Genomic DNA, 23,980 nt, shown 5'->3' with positions numbered 1-23,980 from the left:
ATAGCCACATGATCTCTTCTGATCAGCCGTAGTCCTCTTAACTGTCTCAACAATCAAGGTCATCACCTTGAACTTCTCTGGCGCATCAAACATGTGTAGAAAGTTGATTGAGTGCCCTCTGATCATCCTGTCATCTCCAGACCTGGGCAACAAAGTGTGCCTCAGAATAGTGTTGATGGTTGGCAGTCCTGACAGCAGATAGTAAACTGAGCCAAACTTGTGTGTGTCCAAGGCATCATCTGGTATCTCCTTGTAATGTGTGCCATGGAGTTGTGGCCTTTCCTGGGCTTTGCATAGACATCAGTGTCATCATCAGCATCCGCAGGAGCATGGATTAGTTCAGGCCACTCAGCAATGGAAGATTGGTACCTAGTACCCTTTGTCATCCAGACAATCTTTCCATCTGGGTAAAAATGTGCAGTGGAATAGAACTGCATCACCATCTCATCATTCCATTTTGTTAGTTTCTGACCCACAAATGTATCAACTCCATTAATTCTGAAGCTCTCATGAACTCCAGGAAAGTGATCTTCATTCTCATCAATGAATGTCAAGTCAACCCATCTCATATCACTGACTATGGGCTTCTTGTCCAGGAGGACTGTCTCATAGAAGTCCCGTTGTTCCTTGGTGTGGAACCTATAGTCCACAGCAGTCCTTCTCCTTTTTGCATAAGGATCTGTTTGCCTCCATAGTCTGAGACCTGCATCTTTCCTCAACTTCATGTTTTCAGCAATGGGATGGTTGTTATCATGATCAAGTATCTTGGGCTTGAGTTTTCTAAGCACTTGGGGCTCATCCTCTTCTTAACCTTCAGGCACTGGGGCCTTGTTCTTCTCTGCAGCAGGGATGTTCCTGGTAGATCTCTTGGGTGCAGTTTGCTTTGGAGCTGTCTTGGGCTTGGATGAGGCAGCCCCAGACTTAATTGCATCACTCATGAGTTTCTGTGCCTTTGGTGGAGGTGCATCGGCTTCTTCCTCTTCCTCATCTTCATCAGATGAATGCTTCTCAAATTCTGCCATTGGATCTACAAGTTTGCACCATCTTCCCCTTTTCTTTCCTTCTTGCCTCTAGCAGCCTCTTTTTCCTTTGATTTCAAGGTTTCCTAAGTTGAGGCTTTGGCTTTGGACATGGGCTTCCTCTGAGCAGGAGCCTTCTTATTCATGCCTGGCCTGATGCCAGCAGCAGCAACAACTTGTTCTTTCTTGATCAACTTCTTCTTGGAAGTGACCTCTTCATCAGCAATGTAGTCCTCATCTTCAGATTCTAAGTTTCTCTTATTCCTCTGCCTAGTAGTAGCCTTAGGCAAATTGCTTGGGGTGCTTCTGCTACCCTCATCATAACTGTTGTTGGAGGGGCTAGTGCCCTCACTGAGATTCCGTTGCTCCTTTGACTTGTCCTGACTATCACTTTAGTCTGACATCTCTGACACTGAAAGCTGTCCCTGTGAATAGATAGGTTCAGATAGAGTAGATAAGAATCACAAAAGAGTCAAAAACTTAGTTTTAGTTCTCTATAGAAAGCATTTCGGAGCAATCGATATTACCAACTCGGTGATACCGAAGCAACTATGGAGTCTAAACGGGAAGATCGGTCAGACCAAGATGCAGTTCGGTGACTCTGAGTTGCTAGGGTTTCACAAAGAAATGAAATCAATGATACATCTCCAATGTATCTATAATTTTTGATTGTTCCATGCTGTTATATTATCAATCTTGGATGTTTTATAATCATTTTATAGTCATTTTATATCATTTTTTGGTACTAACCTATTGACATAGTGCCAAGTGCCAGTTGTTGTTTTCTGCATGTTTTTTACATCACAGGAAATCAATATGAGACGGAGTCCAAATGCAACGAAACTCCACGGAGATTTTTTATGGACCAGAAGGAACAATATGGGCCCTGGCTGCGCCTAGGGGGGGCGTGCCCCGAGGGGGGCACAACCCACCAGGGCGCGCCAGGAGGCCCAGGCGTGCCCTGGTGGGTTGTGCCCACCTCGGGTGCCCCCCGGACCGCCTCTTTGCTCTATAAATACTCCAATATTCCCAAAACCCTAGGCGAGCCGATGAAATATTCAACCAGCCGCCGCAGAGTCTAGAACCACCAGATCCAATCTAGACACCATCTCAGATGGGGTTCACCACCTCCATTGGTGCCTCTTCGGTGATGCGTGAGTAGTTCTTTGTAGACCTTCGGGTCCATAGTTAGTAGCTAGATGGCTTCCTCTCTCTCGCTGAATTCTCAATACAATGGTCTCTTGGAGATCGATATGATGTAACTCTTTTGGGGTGTGTTTGTTGGGATCTAATGAACTTTGAGTTTATGATCAGTTATATCTTTTTATATCCATGAAAGTTATTTGAGTTTCTTTTATCTCTTATATGCATGATTGCTTATAGCCTCGTATTTCTTCTCCGATATTTGGGTTTTGTTTGGCCAACTTGATCTATTTATCTTGCAATGGGAATAGGTGCTTTGTAGTGGGTTCGATCTTACGGTGCTTGATCCCACTGACAGAAGGGGAACTGACACGTATGTATCGCTGCTACTAAGGATAAAACGATGGGGTTTATTCTACATAGGTAGATCTTGTCTACATCATGTCATCGTTCTTATTGCATTACTCCGTTTCTCCATGAACTTAATACACTAGATGCATGCTGGATAGCCGTCGATGTGTGGAGTAATAGTAGTAGATGCAGGCAGGAGTCGCTCTACTAATCTTGAAAGTGATGCCTATATAATGATCTTTGCCTGGATATCGTCATGATTATTTGAAGTTCTATCAATTTCCCAACAATAATTTGTTCACCCACCGTTTGCTATTTTTCTCGAGAGAAGCCACTAGTGAAATCCACGGCCCTCGAGTCTTCTTTCTCATATATTTTCATTTGCAATCTACCTTTTCCTTTGCATTTATTTTTGGATCTATTAAACCAGAAATACAAAAATACCTTGCTGCATTTTATTTCTATTTATTTTATTTGGTGTTCGATCTATCAATCTACTACAATTTATCTCACTTCTGTTTGCCTATCTTGAGGCGCCGTACCCCAGAAGGGATTGACAATCCCTTTAACACGTTGAGTTGCGAGGATTTGTTATCTGTGTGTAGGGGCTGTGTACGTTGTGTTGCTTGGTTCTCCTACTGGTTCGATAACCTTGGTTTCATATCAGAGGGAAATACCTACCGCCATTGTGCTGCATCATCCCTTCCTCTTTGGGGAAATACCGACGTAGCTTCAAGCGATATCAAAAGGAATTTCTGGCGCCGTTGCCGGGGAAGATCTTCAACATATACCAGGTTCCTAATCACAAATCTCATCTCCTTGCAATTTACATTATTTGCCATTTTCCTCTCGTTTTCCTCTCCCCCACTTCACAAAAATTTGCCATTTTATTCGCCTCTCTTTTTCCATTCACCGTTTTCTTGCCGGATCTGTTTTTGAGTACAATCTTGTTGTGTGGTCATCATGACTCAAGAGAACACCAAGTTATGTGATTTCTCAAATACCAACAACAATGATTTTATTGGCACTCCGATTGCTCCTCCCGCTACTAGTGCGGAGTCTTGTGATATTAATACTGCTTTGCTGAATCTTGTTGTGAAAGATCAATTTTCCGGTACTCCTAATGAGGATGTCGCGTCCCATCTTAATACCTTTGTGGAATTATGCGATATGCAAAAGAAAAAAGATGTGGACAATGATGTGGTGAAGATGAAATTATTTCAGTTTTGAGCAAGTAGACCATTAAGCAACACCTCATCCTCTTTTAATAGTATTGGCTTTTCCTATGGACTCAATGTGATCTTGGATCACTAAAATAGAAATGAAGAGTCTTGTGCTTTTGCTAATATTTTTCCTTAGCATTTTGAAGGGTCCACATCTCTAGTTCATGCCATGCCAATCATTGAACTTTCTGAAATAATCATCTTGAAAGGATATTAGTTCAATGAGCTATATGTTGTTATGAATTACCAAAACCACCCAGGGATTAGTTGCACTTTCAGTGTACCATCGATGATTGAGGGACTTCCATTCACATATGCGGATGAGTGCTTTGGATTAGGGCGCGAAATGCTTGTGTTCATGGAACCATATCTGAATGTTGTTCCAAACGGTTGTGCCCTTTTGCTCCATGCCATGGAGAGGATCAAGGCTAGTGGCCAACCATGCATCGTACAACAGCTCATCCTCCCGCATGTTGAAGCTTTCTCCTCCACCCTTCTTCTTTGGAACACCGACTGTATCTGCCGGATCATCATCCTTGCCGTCCTCCCCTTCCTCCTCCTCCTCCTCATCCGGCTACTACTGTTCGACAGCCCAATGCTATTGTTGCTATGTGTCCACGTCGGGCTGGGTTTAGGACTACTACGTGGTCGTCTGGGTGTAGGACTGCTGCTGGTAGTTGCCGAATAGGATGGGATCCAAGTCATCCACCTGCCCGTCCTCATAGACTGCTCCTCCTTCGTCGCCTCCATCCTGGATGATGTCGAGCATCTCCCTGTCCAAATAGTAGTACGCTGGCTCCCTCGCTCTAGGCATTGTAGCGAATAGTGTGCGGGCAACCATCTGTTCCCTAGTCATTGTTCGAGCCCGGATGAGTTGTGGCAAAGAATACTCGGAGAAGAGTGGCGCCGCATTTACGTCGACAATGTAAGGCACCATACCGGTGGGGTTTCCCAGCTGCTTGGTGAAAGCGCAGGTTTACTCCTAGAGGGGGATGAATGGGAGATTTTTAGATATTCATCAAACTCTGATGAATTTGACGAAGATCATAGTGAAGAAATAGAAACGAGGACGAGACTAATTCATCACAAGAACATAGAGTATGCACACATGATACATAGTAGTGAAGAACATGTAATCATACAAACATTCGAACATGAGGAGGATGAACTGAAGAACAGAAAAACAACATGATGAAAGTCTTCAGTTCAAATTCTTATGAAAGTAGATCACATATTCTTCAGCAGCGGAATAACATCAAGGTAAAGGGTGAGGAATTTGAAACCATTTGGGCTCGGAGATGACACGGTGATTTGGTAGACCAGTTCCAAATGTTGTATCAATTGTACGTCTGGTTGAGGCGACTGAGTTGAACTCCAAAGACACCAAGTCTTCACCGTATTCCTCTTGAGCTAAGGTCACATCAGACCTCGCCCAATCACTCGTGGTAAGTCTTCAAGGTAGACTTCCAAAACCTCCATAGACTTATTCACCGGCACACCACAATTCCTCTTGGGTGCTGAGAACATGACGCCTAACTGCCTGGAAGAATAACAATCTTCAAAGGTAACATGCGTCGTATCACACAGATCAATATCTTCAGTGATGCTCAATCACTTTGGCTCTGGTTGGGGTTTTCCTCACTTGGGTTTCTCACAAATTCGTCAGAGGAAGGGTTGCTCTCAAACGACAACTGCCAAATTCTTTGTAGAGCAGCCAACCAACAAGTGGTTGTAGGGGGAGGCTATTTATATGGTTATACCAGGGGGCAACCCGACATGAATTGTCATAAATTCCCTTTGGACATGACCGTTGTCAGAATAAGGATCCAGTCAATAGCTGGCATGCGGCACAACAACGATCAGAAAATTGAAATCTTCATTTCTTCGGGGCACTCAATTTCCTCACGATAGGCAGATAACATTGGTGAAATCCTAACTCCTTAGTCTGACCAAATTCATCAGCGATCAAAAGCACTCCGTCTCTGTCACTAGCAAATTCATCAGCTTTGCCGGAGATTTCTAAAGGCTTCACTCGAAGCAGCAAGAATGTGTATAGATTTGAGCATCACTTTGAAAATACGATAAACATATCACCTAGACCCCCTTTAACAGCACAATTTTTCCTATGACTCATATAAGAATAAAAGGAACTAGAAAAAAAGTCCTCAAGCTTCCAAGTCTTCACATCATTTTGCTCATAGGCGCACCAAATTCTTCACTTGAAGAAATACATTTTTAGGGGTCGTCTTTCTTTAAACCAAATCTTCAGGGACTATATCTCCTGTGTACACTCACAAACACATTAGTCTCTTAACCTATGTGTCTTCAATACTCCAAAACCACTAAGGGGGCACTTGGTGCACTTACACTTGGTGGTGTAGTAGTATGTAGGCTCGTAATGCTCCGGCCACAACATCGTCTGTATTGTGGGCACGCCCGTCTGGTGACGTCCGCATGTCCGGAACGACCACCGCGACCACCACGCCCACCGGCGGCCAACAGATTCTTGAGCTTCTCCTCCTTTGCAACCTTCACTTTGACACGACGAGTTTGTCGTGTATCCGAGCTGATCTTCCGGCGAGCGTGATGCTCGGATCCTCCGGCACCTCCGCCGCCTCCATCTGTGACAAGTTCTCTGACAGTTTCATGCATCGACGACAGAAGGAAGGAGAGGGTGGGATAAAAGAGTGGGAATTGGGCGGAGAGTGGCAGGGATGGAAGAAAAGAGTGGGGGATTTTGGTGCGGAAACAGTGAGGGTTGCTACAAAAGCGTGGGCTCCGTCTTCCTTTTGGGTGGGACAGCGGGAAGAGAGCGATGTTTCACGTGTCCGGACTCCCGCAAACCCCACCCCCATGTTTGGTTTCGGTTTGCAGGAGAAAACACGTCTGGACTGTTCGGTGGACCGACACAGGCTCACGTTGGATGGTTTCTGCGTTCCGGACAGCGTGGTCTGGATGGATGCGGGCGGTTTGATGGTTTCCGTTGGAGATGCCCTAACAACACTTTTCTTTGGGATGTCCGTGTCTCATAACTGAAAAAGCAAAGTTTCATGGCTAATGGCATTCTTATATTTAGCAAAGATTCAAGGTAACTAGCACGTCTCCAATGTATCTATAATTTTTTATTATTTCATGCTATTAAATTATCAGTGTTGGATACTTTATATGCAATTTTATATCAGTTTTGGGGACTAACCTATTAACTCAGTGCCTAGTGCCAGTTTGATGTTTTCTGCTTGTTTTTGGTTTTAGAGAAAATCTGTACCAAACGGAGTCCAAAAGCTATGAAACTTTTTTACGATTTTTCTGGACATAAGAGGCCCTAGAAGCTTGGGAGGGGGGGACAGAAAACCTAAAAGGAGACGACAGGGTAACAGGGCGCGTCCTCGGGGGTAGGCGTGCCCTGATGCCTTGTGGGCCCCTCGTGGCTTCGCGTGACCTAATTCCAACGCTATAAATTCCAAAATATTCCAAAACCCCCAGAGAAGCCACCGAAACATTTTTGCCGCCGTCACAACCTTCTATTCTTCCATGATACCATCTGGAGGCCTTTTTCAGTACTCTGCCGGAGGGGGAATCAATCATGAAGGTCTTCTACATCAACCTTTGTTGCACCTCCGATGATGTGTGAGTAGTTCACCACAGACCTACGAGTCCATCGTGTTTAGTTAGATGGCATTCTTTCTCTCTTTGATCTTCAATACAATGTTATCGGAGTTCTATTCGATGTAATCTTCTTTTGCGGTGTATTTGTTGGGAACCAATGAATTGTGGGTTTATGATCAGATTATTCGCTGAAAGTAATTGAGTCTTTTCTGAACTTCAATATATATGATTATTACAGCTTTGTATTTCTATCCAATCTATCTGTTTGGTTTGGCCAAGTAGATTGATTTATCTTCAGTGGGAGAGGTTCTTTGTAGTAGGTTCAATCTTGCAGTGTCCTCACCTCGTGACAGAAGGGGCAGCGAGGCACGTATTTGTATTGTTGCTACTAAGGGTAAAACGATGGGGTTTAATCATATTACTTGGTTTTATTCTATCTTGATTATGTCATCTTGCTTAAAGTGTTACTCTATTTGTCATGAACTTAATACCATATATGTAGGCAGGAGTTGGTCGATTAGTGGAGTAATAGTAATAGATGCAGGCAGGAGTTGGTCGATTAGTGGAGTAATTGTACTAGCTACAGGAAGTAGTCGGTCTAGTCATCACGGACGTAATGCCTATATACATGATCGTTGCCATGAATAACGTATAACTATGCGCTTTTCTATCAATTATCCAACAATAATTTGTCTACCCACCATATGCTATTATTATGAGAGAGATGACTCTAGTGAAACATGGCCCCCGGCTCTATTTTATTCATATTACCAAACCAAAAATACCTTGCTGCAATTTTACTCTTTTTATTTTACTTTGCAATTTATCTGTCTATCATTATGAGATTTAATCCTTGCAATTAAAGAGTACAAGGGGATTGACAACCCTCTTGCCTGTGTTGGGTGTAAGTATTTGCTCCTAATGTTTTGGGGCATCAGATAATTGTGTGTGCAGTTACTGTTTACTAGGCGTTTACATGGTTCTCCTATTGGTTCGATAACCTTGGTTCTCATTGAGGGAAATACTATCCGCTACTATATTGCTTCACCTTTCCTCTTCAGGGGAAATCCCAACCCAGCTCACAAGTAGCATAAAGAATTTCTTGCGCCATTGCCATGGAGACATCATCAAACACATACATGTTCCTACATTCACATGATCATTTACTTGTTACTTTTTATTTGCTTTATTTGCCTTCTCTTTTTCACCCCCCTCCACTTCTCAAAAATAATCAAAAGTACAAACATATTTTATTTTGCTTGTTTGCTTTGCCACTATGTCTCAAGAAAATACTAAGCTGTGTGACTTCTCGAATACCAATAACAGTGATTTTATTAGTACTCGAATTGCTCCTCCCGCCACTAGTGCGGAGTCATATGATATTAATGTTACATTGCTAAATCTTATCATGAAAGAACAATTTGCTGGAAATCCTAATAAAAACGTTGCATCCCATCTTAATACCTTCGTTGAATTTTGTGATATGCAAAAGAAAAAGACGTGAATAATGATATTTTTATGTTGAAATTATTTCCTTTCTTGCTAAGAGATGGTGCTAAAACTTGGTTTTCGTCCTTACCTCGCAATAGTATTGATTCATGGGATAAATGTAAGGATGGTTTTATTGCTAAGTATTTTCCTCCTACTAAGATTATTTCTCTTAGAAATCAAATCATGAACTTTAAGCAACTTGAGCAAGAATATGTTGCACAATCTTGGGAGAAAATGAAATTAATGATTAATATTTGTCCCACTCATGGATTAACCTTATGGATGATAATAAGAAATTTCTATGCTGGACTGAACTTTGCGTCACGAAATCTTCTAGACTCTGTTGCAAGCGGTACCTTTATGAGAATTACATTAGGGGAAGCCACGAAGATTCTTGATAATATGATGACAAATTATTCTCAAAGGCACACCGAACGAGTTCCAGCTGGTAAGAAGGTAAATTCTGTCAAAGAAGTTTCAGCTTTGAGTGATAAAACGGATGCTCTTATGAATATGCTTGCTAGTAAAAATGCTCATGTTGATCCAAATGATGTGCCACTGTCTACTTTGATTGAGCAAAATAACGATGCTATTGATGTGAATTTTGTCACTAGAAATAATGTCAACAACAATGCTTATAGAGGGAATTTCAACCCTAGACCTTATACCGGTGATCCCTCTTATGATATGCTTCATAATACAATTCAGGTGCAAGAACACAATTTGAACACAATAAGCACTCTATTTAATTACTTAGAGCACGCAGAGATAATGAAACTACATACAATTCTAACCATGAGTTTATTGTCAATGTTGGTCTTTTCAAAATGTGCAATAGGGGCACATAGGAATGATCTCTTGGTCCAGCTTTGTAATTTTCTAGAAGCCTCCAAATTTTATCAACAAAGATGATGACAAACCCCATATTTCCTAGCTTACTCTAGTGTCGTTAGTAACCTCCATGTTGTTTAAATGTTTCGTTACAATATCCAGTTTGTAATAAGCTGTCAAATTATTTCTAATGAAGATTAGTTGAATCTAGCAAAAAAAAATATCACTTAAAATTGATGGATTTGTGCAAGAAAACTTACACGGATACGTGATGAGATTATTACTCAAATGCACCTGGATATGATGCTTAGGGTTTTCATCTAAAATAAGGCACATTCCATACCTACTTCGAACTGGTGCACTTCGGATTTTTTTTCTCCATGTATAGCCGGTGAACAAGATCATATCTTATTCGTTCATGACCTTGCATATGAAAAACTGCTTTTTCTTGGCGGGCTTTGACAGAGTCTTGACAGATTTTCTTATACACAACTTATCCAGAAGATCGTTTCTTGCAAAGCAGGGGAGGAACTTAGCATAATTAAAGGAAAACAATGAATAACCCTTTGTACACTCAAATAATTATACATGCGATAGCGATGCCCAATTAAAATTCTTTGTAAATATGGACTGAATAGTTCTGAACCTGTTATGTGTGGTGGTGCTACTACGATGTGTAGCATTTGTTGGGCTCCTCTGTGTAAGAGTTTGCAATACGCAACATGTGTTCCTTGAGTGAGAAACCAAGGTATCAATCTGTGGAGATACCGGTATCTTGCAATAGTTAATGCCCTGCAACACGAATAAAACTTCACTTGTGTCCCCAACAGTTCTAAAAGGTTATCAACCCTGGCTTGTCTTGCTAGTTGCACAAGATTATTAAAAGATAATGTGGGATGTATTTTTTGGGTAAATTAAAACAACGTGTAGAAGTTATTATAAGGTGATTCTTATGCTAAAACTGTTCTAGGGTTCATAGGTTTACCAAGTGTAACTCTCCAAAGCATAGAAGTGTGGTAGGTAACATTATCATGTGAAAAAGTGAAACAGGAAACATCTCATATTCATGCAAGATACATGAATGTGTAAGATTATATATAGGCAATACGTCCAATTACTAAAGACCGAGATCTTCTCATGCATCTTTAGCTAAATAGCCCATCCATAGATTGAGAACACTCTGCATCATTTGGACGTTAAGTGTAAACATGGGTAGTTGTGTTTAGAACGATGAGATACTTCTATGGTTAGGGGACTATCGATCCTCTAATAACCCTTAATCCGTAGTGGAAATAATTCAGAACAAGACCTTTTCATTTTCTGTCATTATGGTAGATTACTTTCAAGATTGATCCTAACTAATGCAGACATTTTCAATATTGATTATTGATCCAAACTGGCCTAGAGAAGAGAAGTAGTTGGAAAGAATTATGCATATGTTTATCAAACATAAATCATACACAAATATGAACATAAAGATATAATCCATCACGTGATCTAGATCACGACCACAAGTACATCAGATAAACCATAATCATGTAGGGCAACTCATATGATTATTGGTTGAACATAAAAAACACGCCGGTGAGAGGCAACGGCAAACTGGATTTGGAGATTTTTAGTGGTAGATAAAGGCGGCGAAATGGAGGAGAAGAGAGACAATGAAGTTGATGAGACTATACGTGAGTGCCTTCATGGTTTGGACCCACTCGTTAGATGTAGCACAAAAACATATGCAAAAAAATGCAAAACAGTATAGGAAATGTATAAAAAGAATAGTATATGTAAAATAACAAAAGATCTTTCAAATCACATATAATATGATTCCTAAAACATGAAGAAGAACTTAGGGCTATGTTGGCTTAATATTTTCTGCAAGATGCTTTCAAAATTTGATTATAAATTGTTCATAAAAGAGATTGCAACAAAGTATATGAAATCTAGAAGTAAACAAATGATATCATGCAGAAAAATATAACCCCATGACAAATTTCACATTTTTGAATATTTTATGATTTATTTACCTTTTCTTGATGAAAAATGTTTGGGCCCACGTGTTAGCTATAGCACAAAAGCGTTTGCAAAAAAAATTACAACACAATTTCTGAAATCAAGAAAAAAATATATGAAAAAAAAATTAGTTTCAAATCACATATACTATGATTCCTATTCCTAAAACATGAAGAAGAACTCAGGGCTATGTTGGCTTAATTTTTTTCTAGATGCTTACAAAAACCATTATCTAAATTTTCAAAACAAAGACTTTGAAATTATTTTAATGGATGTGACAGAGCATTATTGACATTAAGTTAATGCCAATAATGCTACATCACGTCAATTTATATAATCTCGAAGAATAGCGACTTCCTAGTGAGTCGCCAATCCTCAAACTACCCTAGAACAAGCATGCTTAACCTAGAGGTTCTTTGGGGATGAGCTTCCAAGAGGGAATATGAGTTGTCTATCAGCCATATGAGACATTTTCATCAATGTTATGCACGCAAAATATGACCCATGCCAAATTTCATATTCTTGAGCATTTTAAGATTTGTTTACATTTTCTTGTTGAAGAGTGTAAAAAATGCATTTGAAACCTAAAAGGTACTCTCTCTGTCCCATAATATAAGAGGTTTTTTGACACTAGTGATTATGGGATGGAGGGAACAGAATTTAAAATTAGTAAATGATTAAAATTTTGCAAACATTCTTTTTAGAGTTGTTGACTTCTGCATTACACAAAAATACTACTCCCTCCTTTCATCTATATGCGGCCTAATGCGTTTTTCGAGGTTAACTTTGACCAAATGTTAGAGCAATAATATATGACATGCAACTTACACAAAGCATACGATCAAATTCGTATGTGAAAGGAGTTTCCAATGATATAATTTTCACATTATACATCTCATGTACTATTAATCTTGTCAATATTCAAAGGCGACCCTGAAAAATGCATTAGGCCCTATATAGATGGAAGGAGGGAGTACTGAGTTTGATTTCTCATACATTAGAAAAGAATTGTTATACCAAAAATTTCCAAATACGGTTAGAATTTTCATGACCATGGTTCCTACATTTTATAAGTTATAGTAGACCACTATGAGTCGCCCGATCTCAGATGGACCTGTATAGCATGATATTCCTCCTTGATTAAGGATGGCAATGGGTAGGGTATGGGGCGGGTAGAGCAATACCGTACCCATACCCGTGTAGTTAATGGGTACAGAATTCAACCCATACCTGAACCCATGGGTATGAAACTTTACCCATACCCATACCTGACGGGTACCCATACCCATTGGGTACCCAATGGGTAGATCACACAGTACACAAGTTATTCACAATTATACATTCATTGATAGCATATTTGACAAAAAAAAATATCTCAACTCAATAACAAATAGATGAGTACATGCGAGTTATCTCAATTCAAATTGACAATTGGTGATAACTTTATGTTCACAAGTTCATGACACACTTCACGGATAATGTCCACATGTAAATCTAAATGTGTAGGGTATGGGTATATTCATGGGTACAAGGCTTTACCCGTGCCCTACCCACGACTTAGCGGGTAGGGCATGGGTACTACCCATGGGTATAAAATTGTGCCCATACCCTACCCATGCAGGTACGGTATCCGCGGGTACCCGTACCCATGGGTAAAATTGCCATCCTTATCCTTGATTCCCATTTGACGTAGCCGGTAGCCACACGTCATCGGTTGAATGCCACATCGCCCACCTATCTGGAAGGTTCCCACCCATGTATAGCTATTTCTTGTGTTTTACCCTATTTTTTATGCCCGCCCACCTATTGAACACCCCCGCGCCGACCATTTCCGATGAGCAAACACAACACATGCCCCGGCAACCCCTCCGTTCCATACTATCACCGGTCTAGCCCATAACCATGATTCGTCGCTGAATCACCACCTGTAACAACATTAATGATATATGGAATCACTTGATTTCCAGTCATGCATGCCCCCTACAGCCCCTCTCCGCCTCACTCTCCATCTCCCCCATTTGATCCATCTCCGAAGAACCTCGAAGCAGCGTGCCGTGAGATTGAATAAGAGGATGCCACAATAGAGACAACTGACGGCGATGGAGACTAACGACGAGGGTGTGGAGATGGAGATGGACGATAAACTATGATGAGGATGAGGTGATGATCCAGCTGGCGGTCCCGGATTTGCTTCCAGTGATCGCGACTAAACTGCCGCCAATGGATGAGGATGACCTGCATCTGTCTGTCGCCTTGCAGGCATCATTCATAACTGTCATCACTGATAAACTTGACCGTGATACAAATTCATCCATCCTTTGTTGGTGCTAGGAAATCGCACTCAAGAACTTCCTCGGCCCCGATGAAGCAAGGCATCAATTCTATGCAGACAGATGACGAGCCTTGAGGAGATCCACGCAAACGCAGACTGGGCTCATCAGGAGAATGAGCTGACGATGATGAAAGTGGGTAATGCACCTAAGCATGATGATGGGTCGGGTGTACCAGGGAGGCCGTTGTCCCCTCTTTCGACGAGGTGGATGATGGACAGTTCTAGATAAGGACTACAAGTTGTACGGCGAGTTGTTTTGAGTAGAGGATTAATTGATGTCTAGTGTAATTACATGTTATCTTAAGTTATGAGAATGTTGAAGTTCGAGGTGTGAATATGTGGTTTCATTTTGTGGTTTGGAGTGAAAATTGCCTACAAATTTGTTAGTAATTGATCAAATTTGACATGCAAACCACAATGCCATCGGTTTGTTTTGAGCAAGGCATGTCCATTGTCTGAATTTGCGCCTAGACTTTTTGGAAACAGAACTAATCTTTAGCTTCAAACTTTCACATGTTTTCTTTAGTTACATGTGGAATACAATTCAATATGATTTGTTCTAATCAACAAACAATTGCACTGAAAACTATCAGATATGCTACAGTAAACTATAATAGACACCAAACTAAGAAGCGCTGCGTTTGTTCAGGACTTTAAGAAAAAATTAAGATTTTTGGCTCAAATTTTCTCATATTCATTCTATAATGTATACACAAATAACAAAAATAAATTAACAAGAGCACTGACAGAGAAGCTCTTGGTGAGGTCCTAAATGGTGTGCACATAAGGATGGGTGTGAACTTCGGCCGAGCAGGTGTGTGTCTCTAGAAGGTATACTGTCCACCATTACTACGCTTGACCGACGACCATCGTGGGGCAAGGTAGAAGGCAACCACGTGTCTTACTCTCACTGAATCTTCACCTCATTCCTCACTCTCCCAAATATCCCCGCACTCCTCTCATCTGTGCTCCCCCTAACTGTGCCCACTTTCCTCTCATCTGTAGTGCTAGGTTCCAAATGGATTGTCTGCCTCTGCAATCACTGCCTCAATGGCCTGATTTAAGCTTTCGACACGAGCGGGAGCGGGAGCGGCGCCATATCATCCGGTCGAAGATGGACCAACTGATGTGCTCTTTCAAGCAGACACACAGAGTATCTTGGGAGTTTTCGTGCTACGCTACTGACGACATTTTAGATCTAATTGCGGCAAAATGAAATGCGCCTTTGGTTGTTGCAGGAGAGGAAAGTGAAGAGAGCACACATGCTGGCGCTGACAATTGTGACGGAGGCAACTGATGAAGTATTAGCACACATGGATTTCAAAAGATCTATGCAGATGATTCGATGTGAGACCAAGTAAGGAGAATCACACAACCCTGCCCAATTCCTCGGTGGGGGACAAAAGGAGGTTGTCATTTACTGGTCCGGCTCATTATAAACTCATTGTCATGTTATTAGTCGTTGTAGTCTTTTGTTAGAAGGTCCAGAGTTATAAGCATGGTTGTAAGCAATTCAAGCAGAGTTATTGTGGCTATGAGAGAGTGGAGGAACCTTCGATCCTTGTTTGAGGCACGTAGATAATAGGGTAGGGCTCATCAGCGGCGCTAGCAGGATGGTGGTGGCGGCCGCGCTGTGGAATAAGGCGGTTGGAGCTTTTCACCCATCCCAGCGATGCCATGTGTGGTGGAGCCGACGAGCTTTTGATAGTTTGTGCTCCCGTATATGGCGATTCGGTCAGACTTGGTGCTTTAGGCATTGTCTTCAGGGTGAAGGCGCCAACCGGATGTGGGAGATTTTGTACCTTGATCTCATCTTCGCCATGGTATGACTGCTCCTGGCCATGCTTTGGCGGTGCTGGGGCTTTCTGAGGATTTCAGAGATGTGTTGTTGCCACCGTGGTGAAGTGATGGTCGACCTTCCTCTCTCTCCGACATGTTGGTCCTCTGGGGCCGAGGCTGAAGGTTTCCCATCCATGTCCAATCAGTCTATAGATTCCAAAGTCATGTCGGCTCTGTGTGGGAGCGCGCCTGCAGCCCGCGATGGATGGAGGGGTGGGTTTGTTCCCCAAAGATCTGTTTGTTATTTCTTACCTTGTCGAGGTGCTTCATACCACAATTCGATTTCAATATATATCTGAGTCCTTTCCGCAAAAAAAGGATGTAGCTATGCGCATCAACATTTTTTGTTTTGCCATTTTTATGCTATAATTGAGATTGAACAATATGCATATCCATGTTTGGCTTGCAATTTTGATGCCATAATAGATTTGCTGAATCTTTCCCTCCTTTTACTTAGGTCATTTTTCATCGAGTCAATGAAACAATTGTCAACAGTGCATGAAGCAGCGGCATGTGTGTTCTAGCGCCTGTCTTTTTTATCAAGAAAAATGTATAGATCATAGCATGGTATGAATCGAAGACATTGATGAGACAATCATATTTGCGGCCTGCCGATTTATGTTCTATTGCAATGAAGCCCTCAAAGTGAAGATTCATGCGATATGCAGGGGATGACACTTGCTATGTAGTAGCGTTCTAAGCTTCCACTCATTGTATAATCGAACTCCATGGAGGCTCTTTCCACATTGTCAGGCGATAGACTTTCTCGTTTGGCCTACGGTCACTTAGTCGGGGAGATCAAAACACTAATGACCGACAAACAGTTTATTCCTCAGAAGTTTAGACGTGATCAAATAGATTAGCCGGTCTCCTTTGACAAATTATAGTTATACGGAATGCATCATGGCTGTGTGGATGCATTAAGGACCCGCTATGTATTGAGAAACGTTTGGCTCTAGACTGTAAATCTATTGTTATGGAATACAACTCCTTTTACGCTGGAAAAAAATCAGAGAGGAAAAGAAAATGATGGAACTCGAGGATCAGTGTGCAACTTGGCCAGAATCGCACAACGTGGAAACGTGGAAAAACGTAGGGAAAATAGCAGTTTCGCCATCGCCACGCACGGCAAGACAAACCGCCGATCAACTTGGACCGATGATCAAAGGAGAACCGAGCCAAACCGGCCACGCGCGACCGCCCGCGCGTGCGTATATATTTGCCGTGGCGCTTCGCGGAGGAAACTTCCCGATCCCAGTTCCCAGCCGAGCGGGCCTCCTCGATGGAGCCTGCAGCCGCAGGGACCCGGAAGCCGCTGCCGCAACCACCGGCCGCACTCGCAAGGGACAGGGCGGGCGCCGTCGCCGCAGCAGCCGCGACGCGGCCGGCGCCGGCGTGGGCGTCGACGTCGCTCCTCGCCGCTGGCCTGGTCGCGGTGGGCCTCGGAGGCGTCGCGCTGCTGGTGTGGTGGGCGGTCGCGTTCCACCGCGCGAACGCTAGGCTGTGGATGGTACCCGCAGGGCTCGTCCTCCTCGGAACCCCGCTCGTCGCCTGGCTCTCCGTCTTCGCCTCCGGCCCGTGCGACCGCTCCAGGGCGCCGCCGCCGGCCGCCTTAGGAGCTTAATTAGCTTGCCGCGCCCACGCATGAAGTACGGCTCGTTTGGGCTGCATCTTGAATACATTACATGGTGCTTGTGTGCGCGGTTGATCTTGGGAAGACCCCTGCATTGTCTGCTGTCCAATTTTGGAACCTCTGTAGTATTGTCGATACTTTTAGCCCTCGATGATCCATTTTCTGAACATCACTTGCTGCACGGATGGTATGAATTTGAGCGAATTTCCTTCTGGAATTCTCCTTTCCTGATGATGGTAACGAAACAGACTAGCAACATGAAGGTCCATAATTGCCGTCATTATTCTCAATGCACTGTCTTTTTCTACCGCGTGCTGCGTGGGGTACATATTCTTACGTGCAGAAGCTTCTCCCCAGCACAGATCACTATCAAGACTGCAAACTTTCCACGCTTGATCCAACCGCAGGAGAAGCGCACTTGTTGATTTCGCGCTCCGTCCGATAGTTTCTCTATGCGCATCGACGGGTCCGTAAGCCTGGTCACAATGAATCTATGAAAGTATCATAGGTAGTACTTGCATGTCGACTAATCATTTTTGCTGAGGTGACGCACCATTAAGTGAGCAAAGAGAAGATTAAGTATCATGATATGTGTAATGCATGACTATAAATAAGATCGCTATGATGACAAGATATGAATTATGTACTGTGAAGGTAATATTATACACTAATATCATAGTATCGATTCTAAAAAAAATAATCATAATATGATATACATAATACTGGTATATGACACTTGATTGTGACCAGCGTATTCGTGATGTCCGTCCTCTGCGATTGCGATGGGAGTTCTCACCTTTGCATGAACCGAGTGTCCTTCTGGTCGTGCATGCACGGTGACCACAGAGGTATCATCACACAGTACCTTCGTGTCCCCTTCGACAGTGTTGCGAATCCGCGATGACGCTTCATCATATTCGAATATGCATATATAAAAAAAAGTTGCATGAATCAGGGCCAAAGTGATGGCAGTGCAACCTGTGCGAGCGCACACGGCCTCTAGTTTGGGGATCCGGCTTGCATGCTCCCTTTCCATGTTCCCATCCGTGCTCTCACCTCATCCTACGGTTATTTTTCCTTTTTCCTTTCTAATTTAATCATCTCCCCCCTGATTTTAAGGGGGTGGGGTCGGACCTTATTTTCTTCCAATCAAATCAAGCCACGTATGCGGGAGCACGAATGGACGCACGCGAGGGGAGCAGGCAAGTCTCGTCCCTAGTTTGGGGCCCCAAGATTTTTCAAATACTACAGAATAGCACCCAGTTCCAGGCCAAATTTGGAAGAAGTCAGAAGCATAGCCTAAGGAACTTTCTTTTTTGAGGAATGCATAGCCTAAAGAACTGGGCGCGGCTATGTGCCGCCTGATGCGATGCCTAAGCACACCTCGCCTGCAGGATCCGGAACTGGACCGACCCAGTAACTAAGTGCGTGATCATGTTGACGTCAATCATGATTTTTTTCTAACTTTTTCTATATTTCTAAATATTCTTCACACATATATTAGAAAACACTTTACATAAAAAATTGATTTTTTTAATTTTGCATTTAGAACATTTTAAACGTGTATAGAAAATGTTTCTAATGTATACGAAAAACGTATAAATGTGAATGCAAAAATTATAAAATGTTAATCATGTGTATACATTTGTTTGTGTTAATTTAAAATTTTCACACATTTAAAAAAAATGTAAGTGGCATTTAGAAAAATGCTTATGCAAAAGTAAATATAATTATTTTTTTGTGTAATTCAAAAGAATATTTCGGGTGGCATTTAGAAAAATGCTTATGCAAAAGTAAATATATTTTTTTTAATTCAAAAGAATATTTCTTACTTTCAAAATACAATGTAGAGTACGTCACATTCAAAAATATTCACATGTTTGAAAAATTCTAGTCATTTTCAAAAAAAGGGTGTGGAATGTACAAAAAAGTTTTTATAGTTCAAAAAACGTTTATAACGTATTTGAAAACTATATTCAAAAACTCTTTTATAAAAATGCTAAATATGTATTTGAAAAATGTAAAATGTGTGTTAAAAAAGTTTTACATGTATACAAAAAATGTAAAATCAAAGAAAATAAAATCCAAAAAAAAGAAACAAATAAAAGCAAAGTATAAGAAAATAAAAAATATAACAAAGTAAAAAGAAAAGAAATGGAAAAAAGCCAGAGGAAAAAAACCGAAAAAACCGAAAAAGCCGAACTGAACTGATCGAAGGCAGCGACCGGACACGGGCTCGCGAAGGCATCAAGTGATCTAGCTAATGGTCGGCCCGTAGTCGGTTCCTATTAGAAATCAGTACGAGTGAGACATAGCGCTCGCATAAAGAACTGCCTAGAGAATAAAATGAAGGGTCGATTAGGTCTTCATTCCTCCTCTGGATGGGCCGCTTTCAGTCGCTCGATGCGGCGAACTAGTGATCAGCGCAGCAGGTCAATCGATCGGCCGATCCCATGCTCGAGGCTCCAACACGTGGAGAAGGGCGCAAGGCGATTGCCGCGGCGGTTGGCTACTTTTCGACCCATCTTCATAGATCAGGTCACAGGTTCATTAAGAGAACTGGATAAGGAGGAACAAGCAAGATCGAGATGCGAGACCCTGAGCTCTAGTAAATTGCCAAAACCCACCACAGTTGCGCACGTCAAATAAAAAAACCACCATTTTGCTAGCAGTTAAAAAACACAAACCACTGTTTTGCTAGCAATTAAAAAACACAGTGTAAGTAATCCGTTTGTTGAAAGCACTTAGTGTTGGGAAACGTTACATGAAAAACAAAAAAAATTCTACGCACACGCAAGGTCTATCTAGAAGATGCATAGCAACGAGAGAAAAAGAGTGTGTCTACGTACCCTCGTAGATCGTAAGCGGAAACATTTAGTAACGCGGTTGATGTAGTCGAACTTCTTCGCGCTCCAACCGATAAAGTACCGGACGTACGGCACCTCCGCGTTCCGCACACGTTCAGCTCGGTGACGTCCTCCGCCTTCTTGACCAACAAGCGGCGAGGTAGTGGATGCGTTCCGGCAGCACGACGGCGTGGTGACAGTGATGGTGAAGTTTGTTGGGTAACGTAGTATTTCAAAATTTTCCTACGATCACGCAAGATCTATCTAGGAGATGCATAGCAACGAGACGAGAGAGTGTGTCTACGTACCCTCATAGACCGAAAGCGGAAGCGTTTAGTAACGCAGTTGTGTAGTCGAACGTCTTCGCGATCTAACCGATCCAAATACCGAACGTACGGCACCTCCGCATTCAGCACACGTCCAGCTCGATGAAGTCCCTCGTGCTTTTGATCCAGTTGAGGACGAGGGTGAGTTCCGTCAGCACAACGGCGTGGCGACGGTGATGATGATGTTAACGGCGCAGGGCTTCGCCTAAACACTACGGCGATATGATTGAGGTGTGTAACTGTGGAGGGGAGCACTGCACACGGCTAAGGCAAAACATGGTGTGTTCTAGGGCGCCCCTGCCCCCGTATATAAAGGAGGGAGGGGGAGGCCAGCAGGCCAAGCTAGGCGTGCCGGGAGAAGGGAATCCTACTAGGACTCTAAGTCCTAGTAGGTTTCCACCTAAAGGAGAAGGGGGAAGGAAGGGAGAGGGGGGACGTGCCCCCAACCCCTTGTCCAATTCGGACTGGGCTTGGGGGGGGGGGGGGCGCCACCTCCTGGCCGTTGCCTCTCCTTCCCACTAAGGCCCATTAGGGCCCATCAACTCCCCGGGGGGTTCCGGTAACCTCCAGGTACTCCGGTAAGTACCTGAACTTCTCCGGGACTATTCCAATGTCCGAATATAGCCTTCCAATATATCAATATTTATGTCTCGACCATTTAGAGACTCCTCCTCACGTCCATGATCTCATCCGGGACTCCAAACAAACTTTGGTCATTAAAACACATAACTCATAATGCAAATAGTCATCAAATGTTAAGCGTGCGGACCCTACGGGTTCGAGAACTACGTAGACATGACTGAGACACATCTACGATCAATAACCAATAGCGGAACCTGGATGCTCATATTGGCTCCTACATATTCTACGAAGAACATTATTGGTGAAAACGCATAACAACATACGTTGTTCCCTTTGTCACCAGTATGTTACTTGCCCGAGATTCGATCATCGGTATCATCTTACCTAGTTCAATCTCATTACGGGCAAGTCTCTTTACTCGTTCCGTAATTCTTCATCCTGCAACTAACTTATTAGTCACATTGCTTGCAAGGCTTATAGTGATAAGCATTGTCGAGAGGGCCTAGAGATACCTCTCCGATACACGGAGTGACAAATCCTAATCTTGATTTATGCCAACCCAACAAACACCTTCGGAGACACCTGTAGAGCATCTTTATAATCACCCGGTTATGTGACGTTTGATAGCACACAAGGTGTTCCTCCGGTATTCGGGAGTTGCATAATCTCATAGTCTAAGGAACATGTATAAGCCATGAAGAAAGTAGTAGCAATGAAACTGTAACGATCATAATGCTAAGCTAACTGATGGGTCTTGTCCATCACATCATTCTCATAATGATGTGTTCCCATTTTATCAAATGACAACACATGTCTATGGTTAGGAAACATAACCATCTTTGATTAACGAGCTAGTCAAGTGGAGGCATACTAGGGACACTATGTTTTGTCTATGTATTCACACATGTACTAAGTTTTCGGTTATTACAATTCTAGCATGAATAATGACATTTATCATGATATAAGGAAATATAAATAACAACTTTATTATTGCCTCTAGGGCATATTTCCTTCAGTCTCCCACTTGCACTAGAGTCAATAATCTAGATTACACAGTAATGATTCTAACACCCATGGAGTCTTGGTGTTGATCATGTTTTGCTCGTGAAGAGGCTTAGTCAACGGGTCTGCAACATTTAGATCCGTATGTATCTTGCAAATCTCTATGTCTCCCTCAGTGACTTGATGCCAGATGGAATTGAAGCTTCTTGATATGTTTGGTTCTCTTGTGAAATCTGGGTTCCTTTGCCAGGGCAATTGCACCAGTATTGTCACAAAAGATTTTCATTGGACCCGATGCACTAGGTATAACACCTAGATCAGATATGTACTCCTTCATCTAGACTCCTTGATTTGCTGCTTCCGAAGTAGCTATGTACTCCGCTTCACACGTAGATCCTGCCATGACGCTCTGCTTGGAACTGCACCAACTGACAGCTCCACCATTCAATATAAATACGTATCCGGATTGTGATTTAGAGTCATCCGGATCAGTGTCAGAGCTTGCATCGATGTAACCATTTACAACGAGCTCTTTGTCACCCCCATAAACGAGAAACATATTCTTAGTCCTTTTCAGTTATTTGAGGATGTTCTTGACTGTTGTCTCGTGCTCCAGTCCTAGATTACTTTGGTACCTCCCTTCTATACTTATAGCAAGGCACACATCAGGTCTGGTACACAGCATTGCATACATGATAGAACCTATGGCTGGAGCATAGGGAATGACTTTCATTTTCTCTCTGTCTTCTACAGTGGTCGGGCATTGAGTTTGACTCAACTTCACACCTTGTAACACAGGCAAGAACCCTTTCTTTGACTGATCCATTTTGAACTTCTTCAAAACTTTATCAAGGTATGTGCTTTGTGAAAGTCCAATTAAGTGTCCTGATCTATCTCTATAGATCTTGATGCCTCATATGTAAGAAGCTTCACCGAGGTCTTCCATTGAAAAACTCTCTTTTAAGTATCCTTTTATGCTATCCAGAAATTCTATATCATTTCTAATCAACAATATGTCATCCACATATAATATTAGAAATGCTACAGAGCTCCCACTCACTTTCTTGTAAATACGGGCTTCTCCAAAAGTCTGTATAAAACCATATGCTTTGATCACACTATCAAAGCGTTTATTCCAACTCCGAGAGGCTTGCACCAGTCCATAAATGGACCGCTAGAGCTTGCACACTTTGTTGGCACCCTTTGGATAGGCAAAACCTTCTGGTTGCATCATATACAACTCTTCTTCCAGAAATCCATTCAGGAATGCAATTTTGACATCCATTTGTCAAATTTCATAATCATAAAATGCAGCAATTGCCAACATGATTCAGACAGACTTTAGCATCACTACGGATGATAAAGTCTCATCGTAGTCAACTCCTTGAACTTGTCGAAAACCTTTCGCAACAAGTCGAGCTTTGCAGGCAGTAACACTACCGTCAGCATCAGTTTTCTTCTTGAAGATCCATTTATTTTCTATGACTTGCCGATCATCGGGAAAATCCACCAAAGTCCACACTTTGTTCTCATAAATGGATCCCATCTCAGATTTCATGGCCTCAAGCCATTTCGCGGAATCTGGGCTCTTCATCGCTTCCTCATAGTTCGTAGGTTCATCATGGTCTAGTAACATGACTTCTAGAATATGATTACCATACCACTCTAGTGCGGACCGTACTCTGGAAGACCTACGTGGTTCTGTAGTAACTTGATCTGAAGTTTCATGATCATCATCATTAGCTT

Source organism: Triticum aestivum, chromosome 6B (genome assembly GCF_018294505.1).
Source record: "Triticum aestivum cultivar Chinese Spring chromosome 6B, IWGSC CS RefSeq v2.1, whole genome shotgun sequence".
Taxonomy (NCBI): Eukaryota; Viridiplantae; Streptophyta; class Magnoliopsida; order Poales; family Poaceae; genus Triticum; species Triticum aestivum.
Note: the sequence above shows the minus strand (reverse complement) of the source record.